Source organism: Dermacentor variabilis, chromosome 8 (genome assembly GCF_050947875.1).
Source record: "Dermacentor variabilis isolate Ectoservices chromosome 8, ASM5094787v1, whole genome shotgun sequence".
Taxonomy (NCBI): domain Eukaryota; kingdom Metazoa; phylum Arthropoda; class Arachnida; order Ixodida; family Ixodidae; genus Dermacentor; species Dermacentor variabilis.
The window spans coordinates 13,755,221-13,775,095 of NC_134575.1; positions in this window are offsets into that span (position 1 = coordinate 13,755,221).

Consider the following 19,875-nt stretch of genomic DNA (forward strand, 5'->3'; position numbering starts at 1 on the left):
GTCGACGATGGCACGACGACAACGTAATAATGACGATGGTAAAACGAAGGCACTAGCACGGCGTGATGTAGGCTATATGACAACGCAGTGACAGCGAGGGAATATAAAAACGGCGGTGAGATTACGGTGACCGGGTAAGAAAGATTGATCGCAATGACATGAAGGTGATGCAATGAAGATGACGGAATGACGACGACGGCATGATAAAGACGGCATGTTGATGTTGCAGCTAACGTCTGCGCTCATAACCTGTCGCTGCGGGCCGCCTTAATTTGCACTATATCCACATTATCTTAAACAGAACCTTATTTGAGACTGGCCCGCATTTTCCGAAGATAAAGCGTCATCAAAACGTCGCTGCGTCCTTGAGTGTGACCTTGCTCTGCACCTTACCCTGACTAGGGAAAGAAATGCTTCGCACTTAAAAACCATGTCGCCACTCTGTATGCTGCTCCTATTAAAATGCTAAGCCGAGAATACTGATGTATTACTTCCTCGTTTAATCCGGTTATTCGTCGCTCTAGCTGATGTCGTCGAAACAAATGTACATAAATTACACCAGTTCATAAGCTCGTATTTTTCTGCACAGTGGCGCCAAACTATGTATTTTTTCCCGTTTCTTTTCACACTTTCCCGTTTAGTACACCGTTTTTTCTGTACCTCTCAGTTAATGCTTTTATATATATATTTTTTTAATTCTTGTGTCATTTAGTTGGCTGAAGTTAGAGCGACTACTACTTTTCGCTGTTTTGCTTCCTTCACGGACCGTATGATTTTACCTATTCTCGCTTATGTCTACTAGCGTTTCGTCTTTCTGCCATGCCGGAGTGTTTGTATAATGTGTTAAGTGCATATTATTATACTGTAAATATTTCGCCTGTATAGCATGTTTTGACCTGTTCTCATTTATTGTTTACTATGACGCCCCTTTATCCAATGCTTACGAGGTGTCTAGGAAAATTTTAAACTGATGAACAAATGCATTGCTATAAAACATGCCAAATTCGCGTCAGCGGGTATTTTGCAGAAGTTTCAATAGAACTATATATATGCCAATTTCATATAGCCCGTAAACTCTTTAACTGACAGCTTCTGGTGCTCGAACTAACAGGTGAAGTTGTAAAAAAAATCAATGTCTGTTTTGGTACAAAGTTCTGAATAGGCAATATTTCGATACATGTGTTAAAATGTGACGGTCTAAATCGAAATCCCGCTTCTCGCAGCCGGTAGAGTTAACCATCCTCTCTTTAATGAAACAAATGTTCTGCAATTCGTTCAGTATTTCAGTTCAGTTGTGCGATGAAAGTATCTCTGTGCTTCGCATGCATTCTAATGCATAAAACCTTGTTGACAAAAAAAAAAGAAGAAATGCCCAAGGTATTGGGACACCATAACGTAAAAGTATGCCAATTTGCTGCTATTACATTTCTACCACTATCCTTCCGCGAGTACCACTTTTCAGGGCACTACCACTTCGCCTGTCCGTCACCTGACAAACACGAAAGTTGCGAAAGCCTGATATGACGTGTACACACTGGTGATGCATGATTGGCCTAAACGAAAGAAAAGAAACACGCACACATTACTGACGACTCTACACGTCTTTCGCCAGGAGCGTTACACTACTGCTCGAAATTTTCTGGCCTGCACTCACTTCATCTGTCTGCCACGCGACGTCACAAGTGCGTGAAAACTCGCCACGTCGAAGTGATGTGTCGGCAGTAAAGACGAATTATTTATGCTGGACGAAACTTATAGTTATTTGTAATAGCCGGAGACTGCCTCGTTCCGAAAGGAATAAAAGATGACGGCCCACCGATTGCTTTGGCGCTGGTTTTTCTTGAGAAGAAAAACTTCTCAAGGTAGGCAATGATGTTTGCTTTCACAGAAAAAGAATTGACCTCCTATAAACGAGGAAAACCTTTGATTTGGCTGTTCAATTCACCGCCCGATCCTTGCGTCGGAGGTTGCGTCGTGTTAGGTCAGAAGATTCGAATAAAGTCAGCATAGAATAATTGTACGTTATACGGCAGTTGGCTACATACTTCTGAAGCATCAATATGCGTAATCTTTTGTATGGAATTCTTTCTCGTATGTCTGTGTGCGCCACACCATGTGTTGCATAAAAAACGTTGACAAGTATACGATGTGCGAGTGGTAGTAGCCTAGCCAGAAATGTTCGCGGAGAGGTAGGGGGTGAGGAGGAATGGGGCTCCCACTTGACCAGGGGAGAGGGGATTTGGGTGTTCTCGAAAGTCGCATTATGCCGGGCATCCCTAGCACATAGAAATTTGCTACGCAAGAAGTGTGTACCCCATTTACCTGGCTATGCCCCCGGCAATCTGGCACTCATACTTTGGAAAATGGTGTTCAGTTTGTTGACGTTTGCACAAGCCTTTCGCTTTTCCTCCCGTTCACAAAATCTTTAGAGACATGCTTGTACAACTTAGCATGTTGGTTCTCTAAATTGTTATATGTCGTGTATACCCCACAGACTGCATATCATATAATCTGTAGGCCTACTTCTAGTTTATATATTTAGCCTTTAGTTAGACAGAAAAATTAATTGGCCAAGACCAAAGCGCTCCGAATCCCAAAAGGAAGCCCTGTAGTATCGCTGTATTCGGGAGTTTTTTTTTTCTTTCGCGAACTATATGCATCCCTAAGCCCCTATCTTTTCCATTTAGCGCGATGGCGTAGAGAACCCCGTGTCGCAGCAAATACGGCTTCGGCATCCGGCCTGCCCCGTCCGCGGCCCAGCGTCGGACGTCACTTCGGCAAAACGAATTTCGGACAAATTTTCCGAACCACGCATACCCAACCACTCCTCTGCCACCAAAGTTGCTCACCCCTTGTCTTTCATTCTTTAAAAAGTTATTCCTCGGAATCTTGAGAACGGCAGCCCACAAGCAAATGTAATGAAAACATTGACGGCGTATCTTTTATGTTATCTCTTCTCAGACTGAAATATTAAACGTGCGAAACAATAGCAGGAGATCGACCCACGTAAGAGGCCACGTTTCTACCAGAAAGCTCGGCTTCGTGCATAGCGTTCGCAGCCAGCGTTTCCCCGTAAACGCTACGGTTACATAAGCTGCAGATTGCCGGGAAGCGTGAAAAGCAGTACGGGGTCGTTGAATGCTATCGCGTTCCAACCCTAAAGGCGAAGCTTAAGCTGCCTCCAATTTTGTTTTGCAAACACGCGGCTTGTATTATAATATGCATACGGCGATTGCCATTCCATATACCTTTGGCGGTAGCTGTCAGCAGGTGCGGGCTGGACGCCGCCGATTCGTACACCGCCTGGTCGTATGGCATTTGTTCGTACGGCGCTTGACCGTATGGCGCTTCACCGTATGGCGTCTCGCCATATGCAGGCTGGTCATATGCTGAGCGGACGTAGGCCGTATGGCTATAAGGTGAATGGTAAGGCATTGACACGTAGTAATTCGTGCCGAAAGAATGAACCTGAAAAGTGATACACTGATTATCCACTAGAAACGTCAGCAACGGTGTCATTGATGAGGGTGAAGGTTAGGAACTTCAGACACTTAAGAAAATTTATCGAAAAATGAAGACAAAATAGAAACAAAGGCTTGAACCTGGGTGAGCAAATAAAATGGAACTCGCCCAGGCTCATTCACAAAATATGATATTTTTTTTGCTTAGGGCTCACTCGAATTCAGAGTTACCATATATGCTACTGAGCAGGACTCCCTCGGACTAAGACTTAACGAAATTATACTCACCCGAGCTCACTCATCCTCATACCCTTAAAACCCACTTGAGCTTACTCAGACAAAGGCTCAGAAGCCCGTCTGAGTGTGGATGAGTGAGTGAGCCGACAAATAAGCGAGTTTATGGACCTGTGGACTTAAAAGCCCACACCTAATCGGAGTTAACACAGGAATTTCGCTTCTTTACCCTTTGAGTGGCAACTCAACATTTTTTATTGACCTATCAAAAACATCCGCAAAAACTAGACAAGTCCAGATATTAGTGTGCGCCTTTCAATTTACGTTATGTACATAATTGAACGAGTTTTTGACCATGTATTAACTTTTAACCAGCTGGCCAACAATATTTCAGAGAAAATAAAAAAAAATGATTGATTTTTGACCTACGCTATCTCGCTTAGTTTTTATTAAAACGAAGCCTTTATGGCTCTTCTTTCGACTTTCCAACTTCTGCTGTTGCTGTCTGGCTCCAGCAGAAGTTGGGGGTAGGGGGGTTTATTGCTATTTATTGCTACCGCGTTGGGGGTGGTTCAGAGCGTGTGTATACATGACGGGAGCACGGTGGAGAGAAAAGGCGAAGCGAGAAACTCGTTTGGACCTTTGCACCTCGTGGAACGTGCACAATGCCCTCTCGAGCTCCCTGGACGTCGCCACATTAGCCTCTTGACAGCTGTAATTATCCGTGACCCCACACAAAACCACTGCAGAAGTTGCAGCGCTAACCTTTCTACTAACGTGGGCAAGTACAGAGGGAAGCTAGACAGAATGGTAGAGAGGCGTGAGGAGAGGAGGCAGAAACCGACGCAGTCGCGAAACGAGTGAATAGAGAGTTTTAGATTAGGGGGGACACAAGCCTTTCCGGCACCCTAGCGCTTGAGACCAGCGCTCGTGTCCCCCTAATTTAAAACTATATAACAACAGCGTTGTCACTCTTCGCTCGCAGTTCCAATACAAGGGGTGGGGATAAGCAGAAGGTTACGTGAGAAGGCACGGAAACGCTACTTCTATATAGATGACAACAGTTGCGGGCTAACGGGATAACATTAAGTTCAAGTTACGGTACGGTACGTTTCTGTTATTTCTGAAAAATGAGCACCATGCAAATTTGTCAAGCGGGCAACTTGCGCAGGGCGTGCAGAAGCAGAGCCGTATCAAAGCGCCCCGTAGCGTATAGGCGACACTACGGAAGCGGTCACACGTCAAATGAACACTTCTGTGCCCGCCGTGGTAGCATGCGGTTATGGCATTGCTCGATGTTGCGGGTTTAATCCCGACCACGGCAGCCACATTTCGACGCTCGTGCAGTTAGATTTAGGGACACGTTAAAAAACACCACGGTGTCAAAATTAATCTGGAGTTCGCCACTATGGTGTGCCCCATGAACCGGTTGTGGTTCTGGCACTTGCCATGTAAATTGCTCAACCATCTGAGTGATTATGAAGTATGGCGCACTACAACGACTCAAGCGAACACCTCCCCTGTGTGTTCCATGTACTACGCAGACAAACAGCAGTAGTGCACGTAACGTAACGTGTAACGTGAACTCACCCTTCTCGTGTTGGACTAAAGGTAGAATAAATTAACGCTAAGTACATCGTAATCACAGTGGTATATTGTGGTTTCGGAACCAAGCTGATTGACCCTTAGAGGGCGCTGTCGGAGTGTTCAGAGAAAAATCACTGGAAAAAATTTCAGAGTACCGCATTCGTTTTCCCCGCGCCGCCGACGCGTTCATTGGCCCAACCGTACCACGTGACTTTGGAGTGCCGTATACCTTCCAAGCGCCGGGCGGGCTGAAGAGCGCAGGCAGCGCAGGTTTCCTACGTTTTTTTGGTGTCCCGATTGTCGCGCTCGCGTTTGACTGCAAGGAAATCATGCCTCGCTGCTGCGCCTTCGGATGCAGCAACCGAACTGAGTCTGGAAAGACTTTATTCTAGATTCGGACCGGTAAAAGTGACCGAGGGCGTCGTTCTGCGTAGTTACACAGAATCGGCCGGGAGAAATTCAAGCCTGCAAAAAACAACGGCGTGTGCGAACTATAAGTACACCTTGCTTGTGCTTTTCGGCACTGTTTTAGAAGATATTTAAGCGAAGTGCACGCGGTGTTAGCGGTGCTACGAAAATAGGAGTTCATTGCAGGGATCGTTCGCGTCTTGCACGTTTGACGCGGGCACACGGGTACGCGTTTGTTGCTCAGCACACGCGGTTATTCCGTGCTCGTGGCACGCGAAGGCACACTTGTCGCGCGAGAATTCCGCGTCCTCACGTGCACCAGGTACTCGCATGATTTCTCCGCGCACGTGAGCGCGCTCTCGCCTCGAGTCACTGAACCCATAATTATGGCACTTGTTTTTCGCAGTTCGTGACGATCGCAGTCAATAAAAACCTGGTCAATACGAGGCACATGATACTTCCTTTTTTCCACTTATCCTTTGCTCATTTATACATACGCATTTCGAGCTTGAAACCAATGGCCAGGTGATATTAACAACACATGCTTCAAATTTTGAGCTTGTAAGCCGAGCACATGCAATGAACTGAAGTCAGCATACATGTTATATTTTATGTTAAAATGCTACGGTACATACCCAAATAATGCTGTGCTTGATGCATAACAAGAAATACAAAACAACAGAACACCCAGCAGCTTTAGTTTCACTCTGTCACTATGAATGTTACATAAACCGCTCTAAAAGCACAAGAATTTTATACATCGCCTATGTAACTTAGAAAAAAAAAGGTGTTGCGTCACCAGCGAGCGTTCCTGCTTTTTTTTACACAGGCAGCAAAACTTGGCAGTCTAAGAAAACAGTCATAAATAAGTTGAGAAGAGTAGCCGCTCATGGAACGCACTAGACAGCCTCGCTCATAAATCGCAATGAAGCAAACTCTCGCTCATTATCAGCGTACAGAAGTACATATACGTTGCTGCAATCACGCAAATGGCTCATATTGGCCTTCCACACGATTTAGTGCGCAAAATGGTCATCGAAGTTGGTTTTTACGCCTGCTGTGCACAGATCGTGTTACGATCACGGCGCAAACACCGGTGCGCACACGGTAGTCGCAGTGTGTCGTGCGTATACGGCGGACGAAGTGGCCCGGCAGAATCGAGAACGCGAGGTATCAGTTTACAAACTAAATTAAATGTATCTGATTTAGCTTGTGAAATTATACAATGAACGTACGTGCCTGTGACATTTTCAGGTGTTAGTTTCGTCCTGATTGGAAACATTCAATAGAAGCCGACGGCGGTCCACAATGTTCATGCCCAAAAGCACAAGCTTGCCTCATTCCGGCTCGAAGTGACGAAATGTTTCCTTCGTAGCTCGCTCCGCGGAAGGGGAAAAAAAAACGCGTGCATAAGCTCCCGATAGCAGCGCTAAGCTGCTGCCCACAATCGTAGCACAGTTCCAGCAGTAAACACGATCGGCGTGCAAAACAACCACCGGCTGCATTACTTCGCACAAAATAACATTTTCTTTTCGTTCTTAGCAACCATTATCTCCGGGCATAAAGTATTTGTACTTTAGTAAAGACTCAACCCGATGTGTCACCGAATGTCAAGCTCTTCCAACACGGCGGCCTTCCCGCGACGCAGTCGGCTTGGAAGGTATATGGCGGTGGCCGCTCAGTGTTGCCAGTCAAATCCCGACCTTTGCGGTACTCTGAAATTTTTTCCAGTGACGCTAGTTCAGAGTCTTATAGACCAGAACACGCTCGCCTCGCACCCAGACCATAGTATGCACAGACTAACCGAACGCATACTCTTGCACCCGGATTGCCCAGTCGACAAGCGCCATCTTGTACTGGGCTGCCAAAGTGTGTTCGCCGGCGACCAGTAGACATGGCAAGCGCCAGCTCTAGGACTCCAAAGTGCGGAAATGTGCCCGTTCACGCGGATCCAAAGTACAAGAAGTCATCTGTGCATCATTGCGTCGTGTTTGAATGCCAAAACAACCAGCGCAAAAGGAGCAGGTTGCTTAGCGCTGTTTGCGAAGAGCACAACACACGTAGGAAATCGTGCCGGTGCGGTGTTTTCAGCCTGCACCGATTTCCATCCGCAACGAAGAATGACAAGCTGCGCCACCGGTGGATAGCTGCAGTGAATAGGAAGAACTACCAACCCAGTGAATAGGCACGAGTGAGTATTCGATCTGTGTATATTTTGGTGCCACGTTCAACTTTGCGCCCTACGAACGTAATATGTGTAACACGCAGGTTTGCTCCGAGCACTTTCTGGACAAGAAGCCTACAGAGCAGCATCCCGCACCGGTGCTTCGACTTGGCTATAACAAAAAGGGAAGCCTTTTCGTGTTTTCATTCAGACAGAGCTCCCGACGGTTAAGCGGAACAGTTGAGTTTGCGGTTAGCGATACTTGCAGCTGGTGCACAGCATGACCATTAAGCGTGAACGACAAGTCGTAGGCTATAGTGTGTTGCCCTACTGGTGAGCGTTATTGCTAATGAAAGTAAACCGAAGTCAGCTCGTCACGTAGCATGCGTGCACAAAAACGTAAACGACGACTGCTCGTCGCCGAAGGTGTTGTTGCAGCGCGCCTGTGTTTACGAGCTGGTGCTGCAGGTGTCATTCGTAACGAATTCATTTGAGCCTCCTGAGCTCTAAACTGCGTGCGGGCTGTTATGCGGGGCAAAGCGCAACATTTTTCCGTTAATATGGCGAGGAAAATAAGGTGCTTAATTATTGTTGTGTTTTGTAACAAAATTTTGCTCGTTCTCACCAGTTTTTTTTTTAGTTTTCTTTTCTAAGGGAGCGCCAACAATCCGATATGGCCTCGCACAAGCGAAACAGGTCTGATTGCAGGTAGATGGAGTTGGTGGACTAATTTCTTGGAATGCAGGTGCGGTTGTTGTCTTGTACCAAAGGGGTCCCTGATGATGCAGCTTTGAGTTGGGATAGTGATTTTATGTGCCCTGTCATGGTTTGTGCAACTGTACAACACTTGCATCTGTCATGCTCGCCCTGTTATACGTGCTTTGACTGCACATGTAGTTGAACATTATAACTACTGTAGTTCCTCATTTTCCAATGAGTGCAGGTTTAGCATCATATGCTGCTTGTTCGAGTGCTGTAGGCTTGTATTCTGAATGTTGTACTTTTAAGTGGTTGCGCGATACAATTGGCCTGGTGTATTTTCTATTTCATTTTGAGAGGACTTTATATCTTCGCAACAGTGATGGCATGGGAAAGAACTACAGCCCTTCTTACTATAACGTCTATTTTGTTTTCAATGTGCAGGTGGTGAAGGGCAGGCGTCTGCTAAACAGGCAGGCTGTAAGGCCAGTCAAACGACCTCGCCAGTTGGTTGCCAAACGCGGCCAACCCAGTAGTGACCATGACAAACAAGACCAAACTGAAAGTGCAGAGGACAATGGGCCGCGTGCTTTAATAATGTATGGCACCAACACAGTGCTGTAAATTCCTTCACAGGTTACGTGCTGAAAAGCTCACACGTGTTCTAGCATATAGCGCGCGGTTTGTACAAACGTAATAGCGTACTTACCTGACGCATCGCTTCTGCAGTCTGCACAGCACTCAGTGTGGCCATTGCGGACTTGCGTGAGCTCTTGAAGTTTGATTGAATCGAGACAGCGAAAATGACAGGTTAGAAAAAACGCAAAACACGCATTCCGCCCAGCTAAAAAGCCCCAAGTTTCGCTTTCTTAATTAATTGTATGCGCTCTTAATTAATTGCCAAAAGCAACAATCTACCAGGCAGCCTAGGTCACAGATAAGCTAAATAGCAATAAGGTAGCCTAACGGCGACACTGATGTGTTGTCAGGGGCAGACATACTCCACCCTACTCAGTGAGAATAGAGATTTCCTATACATTACCGAGCGTTAGTTGCACGTGAAAGCAGCACAGCCAACAACAACAAAATGTTCCAAAGGGTGCCCGTCATCACTGTTCAGATGTCACTTAATCCACCACCAAGTGAGCTCAGCGTCCGGCTAAGCCGTGCTGAGATTTCCGAAGTTTGAACTCGCACCTAGGATAAGCTAATGAGGCGGACTTGCACAGCCAGCCATGACTCATCACCATTATCCCTTTTCTCTGAATAAGTCTTCGGTAAGCTTATCCAATAAATTTTAATCAAGCAGTTAGTCAATTAATTCCGGAGTCACTGCGCTGGTTGCGGCGTTCCGGAACTGAACACAAGGTCGTGGGTTCGATTCGGGGCCATGGGGGCCCGGAATCTCTACGGGTCACCGTAGAGGGACAAGGGTGGCCTGTAGAACCTGATTATCCGAAGAACCTGAATTCTACAGAACCTGATATATCTTTGAAATGTGGTAGCAAAATGTTTGTATCCATGCTCAGGGTGACCATTAAAGAACATCAAGAGGTCAATATTACTTAGGAACCCTGCGCTTTGTCCCTCAAAGTCCACGTTATTATCCCTTAAAGGGACAGACAATCGCTCAGAACATGACTCGAGACCACCCCGCTGGTGGGAAGATTGCCTAGTATTGGTTAAAACGAGCCATATTTTTTCTCATCAAACGTGGACTCTATATTTAATTGCTCACTAAAAGTCGCGACAAGTGACCATTGGCTCCCCACGTGGCAAAAACGTCAAGATGCAAAAGAGGTCTATCCCGTGACCTTCTATTCGTCTACGCAGTTCCTGGTCTTTCTAATAGTATTAGAATGCACTACATTTTTCGCCGCTATAACTTTTTGTAACTTATAATTTGCAGATGTGCCTTCGTTTGTAGTGAGCAGAAAGGTGGCGCTGCCTTTGCCTTCTTTTACGGTGAGTTGGCTTGGCTCGTCTATCGACAGAATAACGACGACGGGGTCCAGCCAGCCATTATGTAGGCATTTACTTAGGGGAAAACGCGGCACGAATATAAGAAAGGTATTATGACAAAGCCAACTTAGTGTACGAGCTTTTTGTTTTTAAATGTGATTGAAAAGGTCAAAATGTAGGTGGTTAACCACAGTGGCGCTCACTCTTTTGAAAGCAGAACGGTAGGCGGCCTTCACAATTTGCGAGGCGGGCTATCGGTATCGCTCTCCCTTCTCAGAGTTGCTGGAAGAGGGACCCTTACTTTTTTTAAGGCTGCTGAAATCGAAAAAAAAAAATCTGCTTACAAAATATCGACGCGCTTTTGGAAGTAACTGATGCAAGTGCAAACGCTGGCGACGGTGAGTTTTGCGTTGCGCCATTTAAAAAAAAAAAAAAAAACTAGGCCCTTAAAAATCGGTTGTCAGCCCCTTTAAGGCATCCCACCTCGAAATATTAGAGAAAAAAGACTCTTCATTCCATAGAGCCTCTTCCCTTCCTGTAATGGTGCGTCTCATAAGTGGAGTGAAAAAAAAAACATCATTCGTTCCTTCAAAGCTGGGAGGTGGTGGGTTCAAACACCTTGTGGTGTATATTGTGAACCGACCTCCGGTGAAACCGTGATTACGTACAGCTATACTTCGCGTCTGTATGCGGAGCGCATATTTAGCCGCACGGTGAACTAGGCCTGGAAAGTATGGCTATCATTCGTTAACTATAACAGTGGCAGTGAAAATCAAAGGTACGGGTTCGGTGAAATTGGCAGCGTACGTGCACCCGCACTCACCGAGATAAATCGGTACTGGACGAAAAACTGGAACAGCTGCAGCTTCAACTTGTACTAGGACGTTTCCTGACCGATGCCTGTGCTCGCTCGAACGAGAGGACGTGCCAGGAAGCTCGAGGAGCGTGCTGAATTTAATGATGATGGCACTGGAAGGTAGCATAAACCCACGGCTGGGGGGAAAAGTGAAGAATGCAGTCTTAGCAGGATGTAGGCATAATCCGTAAGTCGGTTACAAAAAAAGAACAACATGACAATTGAACAAAGCAGAGACGTGTTGGTATAGTTTGCTCTGAGGCATAAGAAGAATATAAATACACAAGGTAGAGTACGAGCAAGTGGAATGTATCAGAAAAGAGATATGCGGGTTTTCTGACAGGTTGCAGAGGTATATCAAAACAGAAATGAAAGAAAGAAGGCATGAAATTATATAATAGAGATATTTCTTAAAGCAGCACCATTTGTATTTTTTGCGTTTAAAAGATAATGCGCGTTCATGATGGGCCACTTCCGGACTATGTCGCGACGTGATTGGAGTGCTATCTGCAGGGTTTACGGCTACTCTCTGTGTCGAGAAAGAGTCTGAGACAGTTCGACGTCTCACCTGGTCCAAGTGTCCCGGAATCAACAGTGACGTCAGTGAAATAAGCTAAAGCTCTCGTAATACCATCTCAACAGACAACCAGAGTGATTGTGTATGCCGTCGCCATCATAACAACCTTTCTACATGTCAGGAGTGGCTTGAGGTACTAGGCACGTTGCGACACGTGCTGGCAAGAAAACTTTACGATAAAGACAGCAAAATATCCCCTGTGCAGTAATCTCTCCAAACGTCTTGATATGTTAGCCCACTTTTCTTGCTTTGCCTCAGACCCGCTAAGGTAGGTTAGCCAAAGAATTGGGCGGATAAGTTTAACGTGAAAGGAGACGCTGAGGAGACTTGGAATAGTCGATGCTGCCCCTCCTGCTAGACTGACTACTTTTCTTACGCACCTCTGTTCTTCTCCTTTCGTGTTTTCCTTGCATTTGCAACCATCATTTCTTCTTCATACCACCGTTCAATTCGTAAACTTCTCCTCACTATTCTGGAAGTGTCCTAGAACTTCACACAGCAAAACACCTTGTTTGACGGCACATATACGTTAGTGATCCAGACGGCCTCTGATCGTGTTGTATACGGCCTTCGCCACAACTGACTACTCGCTTTTCTCGCATACTCCTTTATGAGCGCGGAAACAATGGAATACACAGCGTTACAAGGACCCACGACGAGCACAGGTCCTACAACACTCGTCCTGTTCCCTTCTAGCTCAGTGTCTTCTGTTGTGTTCGTGATTAAGTACGCATCCTTTCCAACTCGCCCATTTTTCTACCTCGCTCTTCTCGTACATATCAGAGATTCTGGCCTTGGTTCCTTGTGGTATAGGACTAGGAGACGTAAACAAAAGCAGACCCCCAGACCGATGTTTGAATAAGGGGGTTTACGTAACACCAACCAACGCCATCCTCTATTGGTTTATGCGATTTCTAACATCGCCATCCTCATCATAACCATCACTCACCATCGCCATTGATGTCTTTATTCCTTTTTGTATGTACCGCCCACTTCCTGATTAATGTCCCGTTCTGCTCTACTGAAAAATCTATATGCCCCATAACTCTCGTATCCAATGATCCGGTATGAAGCATAGGATTTCATGTAAAAACAGGTTTTTCCCATATGTCATATGATATGTTATTGAATATAGGAGATATTGGGGACGTGGAGTACTTTCGGTAGGGTGGGTACTTGCATTAGACTGCGAATCATCGCCATCATCATGTGCCGATTCATAATCATCATCATTATTGTCACCGTCATCGCCCCACTTCTCGTGCGCTCGCGCGCGCCCTCGGCTGTCTCCATAATCACCGGTCGTTTTCGAACCAGCTTCTGCTTCCGGAACGGTTTTTCAGTTTTAATCGGTGAGTGGAGTGCTGCAGTGCGTCGTATGCGCGACAAATCTCCTGTCAGAGTTGGGAGCACGAAAAACTACAGCGCCACGTTTACAGCTTTGCAACTACGCATATCTTTACCCTACATGCATACACACCCCGCCACACGTACTCAGTGACCCAGGTTGTCTACTAGGCCAGACAGCAGCCAGCGCATACTTAGTGGCCCAAACTAGTGGGCATCCTTTGTCACGCGGTATTTGAAAGCGGTCACATACGGACAGACACCCAAACATACTGCAAAGTGGTAAAGTTTTGAATGAATTTCATTCGCATTGACTTTTCTTTCCGGCTTCAGGTGATCGGTTTCATTGCCAGCATGCAGTACGAAGAATACGTGTACATCGAGCCAGTGAGTTCCGGCCAGGTCTATGACCCGGCAGAGGGCGGGCCTTCGCCGTACTATGAGGGTGAGTCGGGAAGGCGTCGCCTGCCGAGTCTTGGCCAGCCGCACCTTGGTGTTTGGCACATTACGCTGCGGCACACGGCAAGATCTGTTCAAACATCAAATAGTGAAGCATGCCAAGTGTCTTTCTAAAGCTATACTTCGGTTAATTTCGAGGTAATAGGTTGACTAATTAAAAAAGAAAACAAACGCGAAAGTTTTCATTTTTCTTAAATGTTGCTCTAATACCGGAGCGGTATTAACGTCAGCGGAGCGTCGCGGGCTTCAATGTATTAACCAGCATTCGGGCCTCTGGCACAGTAGTAAAAATGAGTAAGCGGTTTTTCTGTTTGTCCGATCTACCTGTGTGCACATCTTTTAACGCTGATACTCCTCAACAATGGTGCAGTACTGTAGTTCCCGAAAGTTTATAAGTTCTGTCGTTGCCTTTCGAGTAGACTGTAGTTAATCTGCGCAAATGAAATCTACGCATAGGGCATCTATACAAGAATTAGCTAAGTCAGAGCAGAAACCGCGAAAATAGATTACGTCACTGTGAGCTTGTGCGGGAACTTCAAGGTGGAGTCCCCGCCCATGTTGAGTTTCTGGCTGTATTTTCTGGCTCATAAAGGTTCCTCTGACTGTAAGAGCGGCTCATTTTTCGACATTGTAAAGACCTAATTTATTAAGGTAAAACACCTCAACCTAATTTTCTCTTTAGTTGCCCCTTTACATTAACGGCTTCTTGTGCCGGTAGTACTATTCACCGCGCCGTTCAAAGTCTGTCCATACGTCTAACAAACGAGAGGGCGTACTCACCTTGTCGGTTTTGCCCCTTTTTTCCCCTGCAGAATATAAGGAGTCACGGTCCTCGTAAGTATACCCTTGCTTCCCGAAACCACAGGCAGCACAGACTATATCATAGTGGCGTTCGGGAATTAATGGAAAAACTACAAGCGGTGCTTCTGCGCACATGTGGTCTGACCTAAGATGGCGGACCTCTGGTTGGAATTGTTAATAATAGCAGCAGCATTTGGACTGGTGATATCGTTCCTGTAAACCTCTCTTTCCCGCCCTTTCCAAGCTTTAGCTTTATAAACGCGTGTGTAAGCGTTATCAGGGGTGCGATACTTGTACGCGTTTCAAAATAGAACGGAGGCGGTCCGTTCCACCGAGCCGCACACGGTTGGTCAGTTTGAACGGTGACGAACGCCATGACGTCAATTGTGAAGTGATATCTGCTGTCAATCATTCCGTGTCGTCTCCTATCGGACGAACGCAACGGAAGGGACCGCCAATTTCGCGACGGAAAGAACGGACCGCCTCCGTTCGATTTTGGAACGCGTACAAGATCGCACCCCAGTGCTACTAGCCAGAATGCTGCGACACGGGTTACGACAGAATATAATTATCGCCTAGCTTGCTGGATATAGGACTGGTAGAGAAAGTCTACTTAATGAACATGCGCATATCGTCCACTGCGTCACCTAGTGTTGGAGTCGCGTGTTCTGCCCCTTATGCCATTGTACTTAGCGTTACAATAGGCACGTGCTGCTGCGAGAGTTTAGGATATGATGTATCGAGACAGGTTATAACGTTATCTTTTCACTCCTATCGACATTCGTGTGAAACATCTCGGACAGATGTAACATTATATTGCGCCTGTTTTACTTTTCTGAAGTACAACTGAAGATCTGCGCCCATCCTGTTCGCCGTGTCTATTGTTTGTCCGCGTTTTCTTGCACGCTGCATCTTGCCTATACTTACAGAATGAACATCTTAGCCCGAAAGAAAGTACTACCTCCAGGCCGACTCTCATTTCCCTGATTAAATAGATGCTAAGTGTAGAAATACCTCCATTGTACAACAGAACTAATTTGAATGGAATTTGTTGCATTTAAGAGAGCACGCCATATGTTACCGACAGTGGAAAAAAGAAACTTATTAGCTCTTCAGTTTTTTTTTTCAATTAGAAATGTAGAAGATAGCAAGAAACAGAAAAGGTCCACCTCCATTCCACCCTGTGAAAGTGCATTCTGTACAGCGGAGCTGGTGCGGACGTTAGACAAGTATCACCACCCCAACTGACGTTAGACGAATTTACAAAAGCACCACAACCACAAGTGACGTATACGTGTCACCCGCACGCACGTGTGCGAAAGGGCAGCGCACATCCTCGTTCTTTCTAGGCCAAGCTCAAGTGCCTTATTGAACTAAATTAATGTTTAAAATAAACTGCGTAAAAAATTCGTAAAGTACGACTTACACACAACCTACAGGAATTTATACACACCTTCATTTGCTATGTTTTCTTATGTTAAGAGAATTTTATAGGAAATTTTTCAGCAATTGAGAATAATTATGTATATCTGTTATATACTGTATATTCATATGCGTCATTTATACTGACTAAACACACTGCTTTGTATCACTGACTGTACATTTCACCTTACACATTTTCACTTATACATCTGTACATTACGCACACTAAAGTGTACAAACTTTATTATGCCCCCGTTGTCATGAATGTGGGCAAGAACCTTGCCAAGCTGCAAGAAAGCAGCTTTTAGTTCTTGTCCCAGCGTTCAATTTTTCGAAGTGAATCAGTGCGAAATAAAGATTGATCGATTGATTGATGACAGCATCGGACTGCAATTAGAATGTACGAGAAAACATGATTCTGTTACGCACAACTCAAACACAAAGCCTAGGTTTTGGGTGAGCACGCAATGAAAAATCCACACCAACTTTGCTGTAAAAAAAAAAAAAAAAACGAAAGCGCGAAGTTTACAACTGTGCAAAATTGCACCAAAAAGAGATAACGCAGTTTTCCAAGTGCATTAGGAAATCTAAAGCGGACAAATGTAAGTTCGAAGCTTGCGTCAAATTGTTAACACGTTTGCGAGGACTTAAGAAACGTCCTACTCATATATCAGCGGTGTAAATAACACGTCAATATTCTCCACTATAGATGTATCTGCACGTGTAGTTTACAAAATTACTTATTGCCGAGTTATAGCTGTAGACAATGTTCGTATATCTCGTTGTTATTTGGCAATTTACAAGAGGTTTTGTGAAATAAATTGATAGCCTAAATAAAATTTGAAAAAAAAAAAACTGATTCCCACATTCAAAAAGTTTTCGTTAATTCAACAAAGCCCAACAATATCGGCACATTGAAAGCCGAGTAAAAATGATTTTATTTAATGTGTTTATGCATACGCTCCCGAGGTAAAGCTTCCTCAATTCCTGCGTAACTGCATTTTTTCTGTGCAGCAAGGCAGGACTCATGGCGGAGCTGTGTTGATTTATTTTGTCGCAGAGGCAGCGGCCTTTGGCTCATCACAGTGGTGTTCTGCACGGTAATCTTTCTCCTCATCGGAACTGCCGTCGCTGCTGTGGTCATCATGAACAAGTTTGGTTAGTGCTATTTCTCACAGCCGAGATTTTCACGTGATGCTGCTGACGTCACCTATCCTGCTAAAGCTATTCAGGCTACACTGCATCGACTGCAGTCTAGCGTTCTCCTTACCCGCCGTGGTTGATTAGTAGCTATGGTGTTGGGCTGCTACGAACGAGCAGAAGCTTGATGTGGGCGAGTTGGTTTTGCATACTTGAAGAGAAGAGCGCTACGAAGACGCGGACTAAAAGAAGAAAGAGCGCTTTGTCCGTCATGCATGTTTTTAGTCCGCGTCTTCGTAGCGCTCTTTTCTTCAAGTCTGCTACGAATGAGGACGCGGGATCGAATCCCGGGCACGACGGCCACATTTCGATGGGAGCGAAATGCGAAAACACCCATGTACTTAGATTTAGGCCCACGTTAAAGTTAGTTACCCACTACGGCCTGTCACATAATAAGATCTTCGTTTTGGCACGTAAAACCCCATAATTAATTTTTAAGCGCTCTCCTTATCTCTCTCTCACACGCACGCAGACAGACAGACCGACCAACCGACCGACCAACCGACCGACCGACTGGCTGACTTGTCAGGATGAAATTTTCTGAACCCCCACTGGGAACTTTGTTTTTATACGTCGGACGCGTACCAATCGCCTCTTATAACCTCTACTGCGGACATGTTTACTTTTCGCCTGCTATCCCTGAACACAAGGGCTTCAAGGAGGCCAGAAGAGTTTAAACCGACTGCTGGGCAGATGTCTTCACATTCCAATAAAACATGTTCCATCGTTTCCATAGCTTTACCGCAGCATACACATGCTTATCCTTCTTTGGTGTACCTCGCTTTATAGCTACGCTTTCTAAGACATCCTAACCTCACTTTAAAAAATAAGCAGCTTCTCTTTGAGTTATCATATATGCTTCCTTCCTGATTTCGTTTTTTACTCTTAGGTAGTTTCTCATATAGTAGGCTTCTTTTGTACTACCGCCACCCGTTACGTTTTCTCAGTCTCACTGACGTTGCATTTGACGTTCTTTGTTGCCATGTTGCTTACTATACCGGAGGCTAAAAAACAAGGAGTGTTAGTCCGCGCCATTTCTTTGTATAGTAAGCCTGCCGAATGCACTCGCTGACACGTGTGTTTCGCAGAGGGTGTCACCGAGTTTTCACGTACGCCGTACAACTTGCGAATGACACATGAGAGCGAGTGCGACAAATTTGGCCGCGTGGCAATGGCGTCCAGCACATTATCGCTATGGTTCTTTTTCATTATGCATTTACCAACGTGTTAGTCTACATGTTCAGTTCGATGCAGTTTCGTGTCCTGAAAAAAACCATAAAGGGGTATTGCATAAGGGATTGGCTTTAAATATATTCCACGTCATTGACACATCATTGACGACATCCAAAGTGATTAGTCAGACGCTGTTTGGACGAGGGCATGTAATTGACGGCAACAAGGTCAGCAGGAACGTCGTTCTAGTCTTGCTCAGTCAAAGAAACGAACGAGGCGGAAAAATGAGCACTTCGGGCAAGCGGGCACGTTACTTGCAACTGGTGACTGGGGCGTTGAGATGTGCGTGCGGCGGATACGATGTAGGGGGTGCGTGATGGAACGCACTGCAACATAAGTTGGGACGATGCAGTTCGGGACTAGCAATACGTCGACGATTAGATAGATGCATTTGCCGAGATTCCACTTTCAGAGCAATAATATTCGCGTCATGTGCATATTGTGATGGAATGAACTACAGTCGCGAGTTTCTAAACAGATTCCATTTAGTCGACAGGTAAGGCTTGATGTGATCTAAATATGAACTGGTGGGCTAGTTGGTGACCCATCATTTTGTTGAAGCGGCGCACTTGGGGAAAAAGGACGCTCACAGCAACATGAAATATAAAGAACACGCACAGGTGCTGAAATAAACAGACCTGGTATAACTATTGACGGCATGTCCGCAGGCTCTGGCTCCTCGCGCACTGACGCGGGAGAGACTCCAGAGCCAGGCGGTGGATCTGATGTTCGTGTGCCGATGGAGGTGGTCATCCGTCGGAAGCCAGGCACCAGTGGCAACGAGCCTGTTGGTCACGTCCCAGCACAGCATTTTCCCCCTCCCCCACCGGGGCCCTGGCAGTACGTGCCGCTGGCCGTATCCAGAGAAGGCAAGTCGTCAGAGTCTTGCAGCGCTTCCATAACCATTACGCTATAGCCACTGTAGTAGGGAGTTTTAGCGCGTCTGGTATTCCGGCAAACGCGCGCAGTTTCGGTGGATTGCCGGATGGGCGGATGCGTAGACATGAGCGGCCGGAGAGGTGCAGTCACTTGCTGGCGCAGAGCTGAACCAGACAAGCGCAAACATATTATTGCAGTAACCAAGTATATTCTAATTCGTTGCTAGTGCGAATTCGTGTTGAGAATGTACACCTGCAGCGACGAATATACTCGACTCTGCATTTCTCTAGTTGAGCTTCGTCCTATCAGGTGCCCAATTAAGTCAGACCGCTCACGTTTACGCCCCCGCCCATCCGGCAAACCGTCCACGCTTGCTGGAATACTGGACTCGGTAAAACTCTCTACTAATGCCGTTTGCGGAATACCGGGTTTCCGGTGAGGTGCGTGGCACCAACGACGGTAGCACTACATATGGTGGTGCGGTGTGCTACCAGATAGCACGCAAAACTAATACTACAGTGACCTAATAATTCTACTTGACTGCGGATTTCAGAGGTTGGTACGTAGATGCATAGTCGCTAAAGTG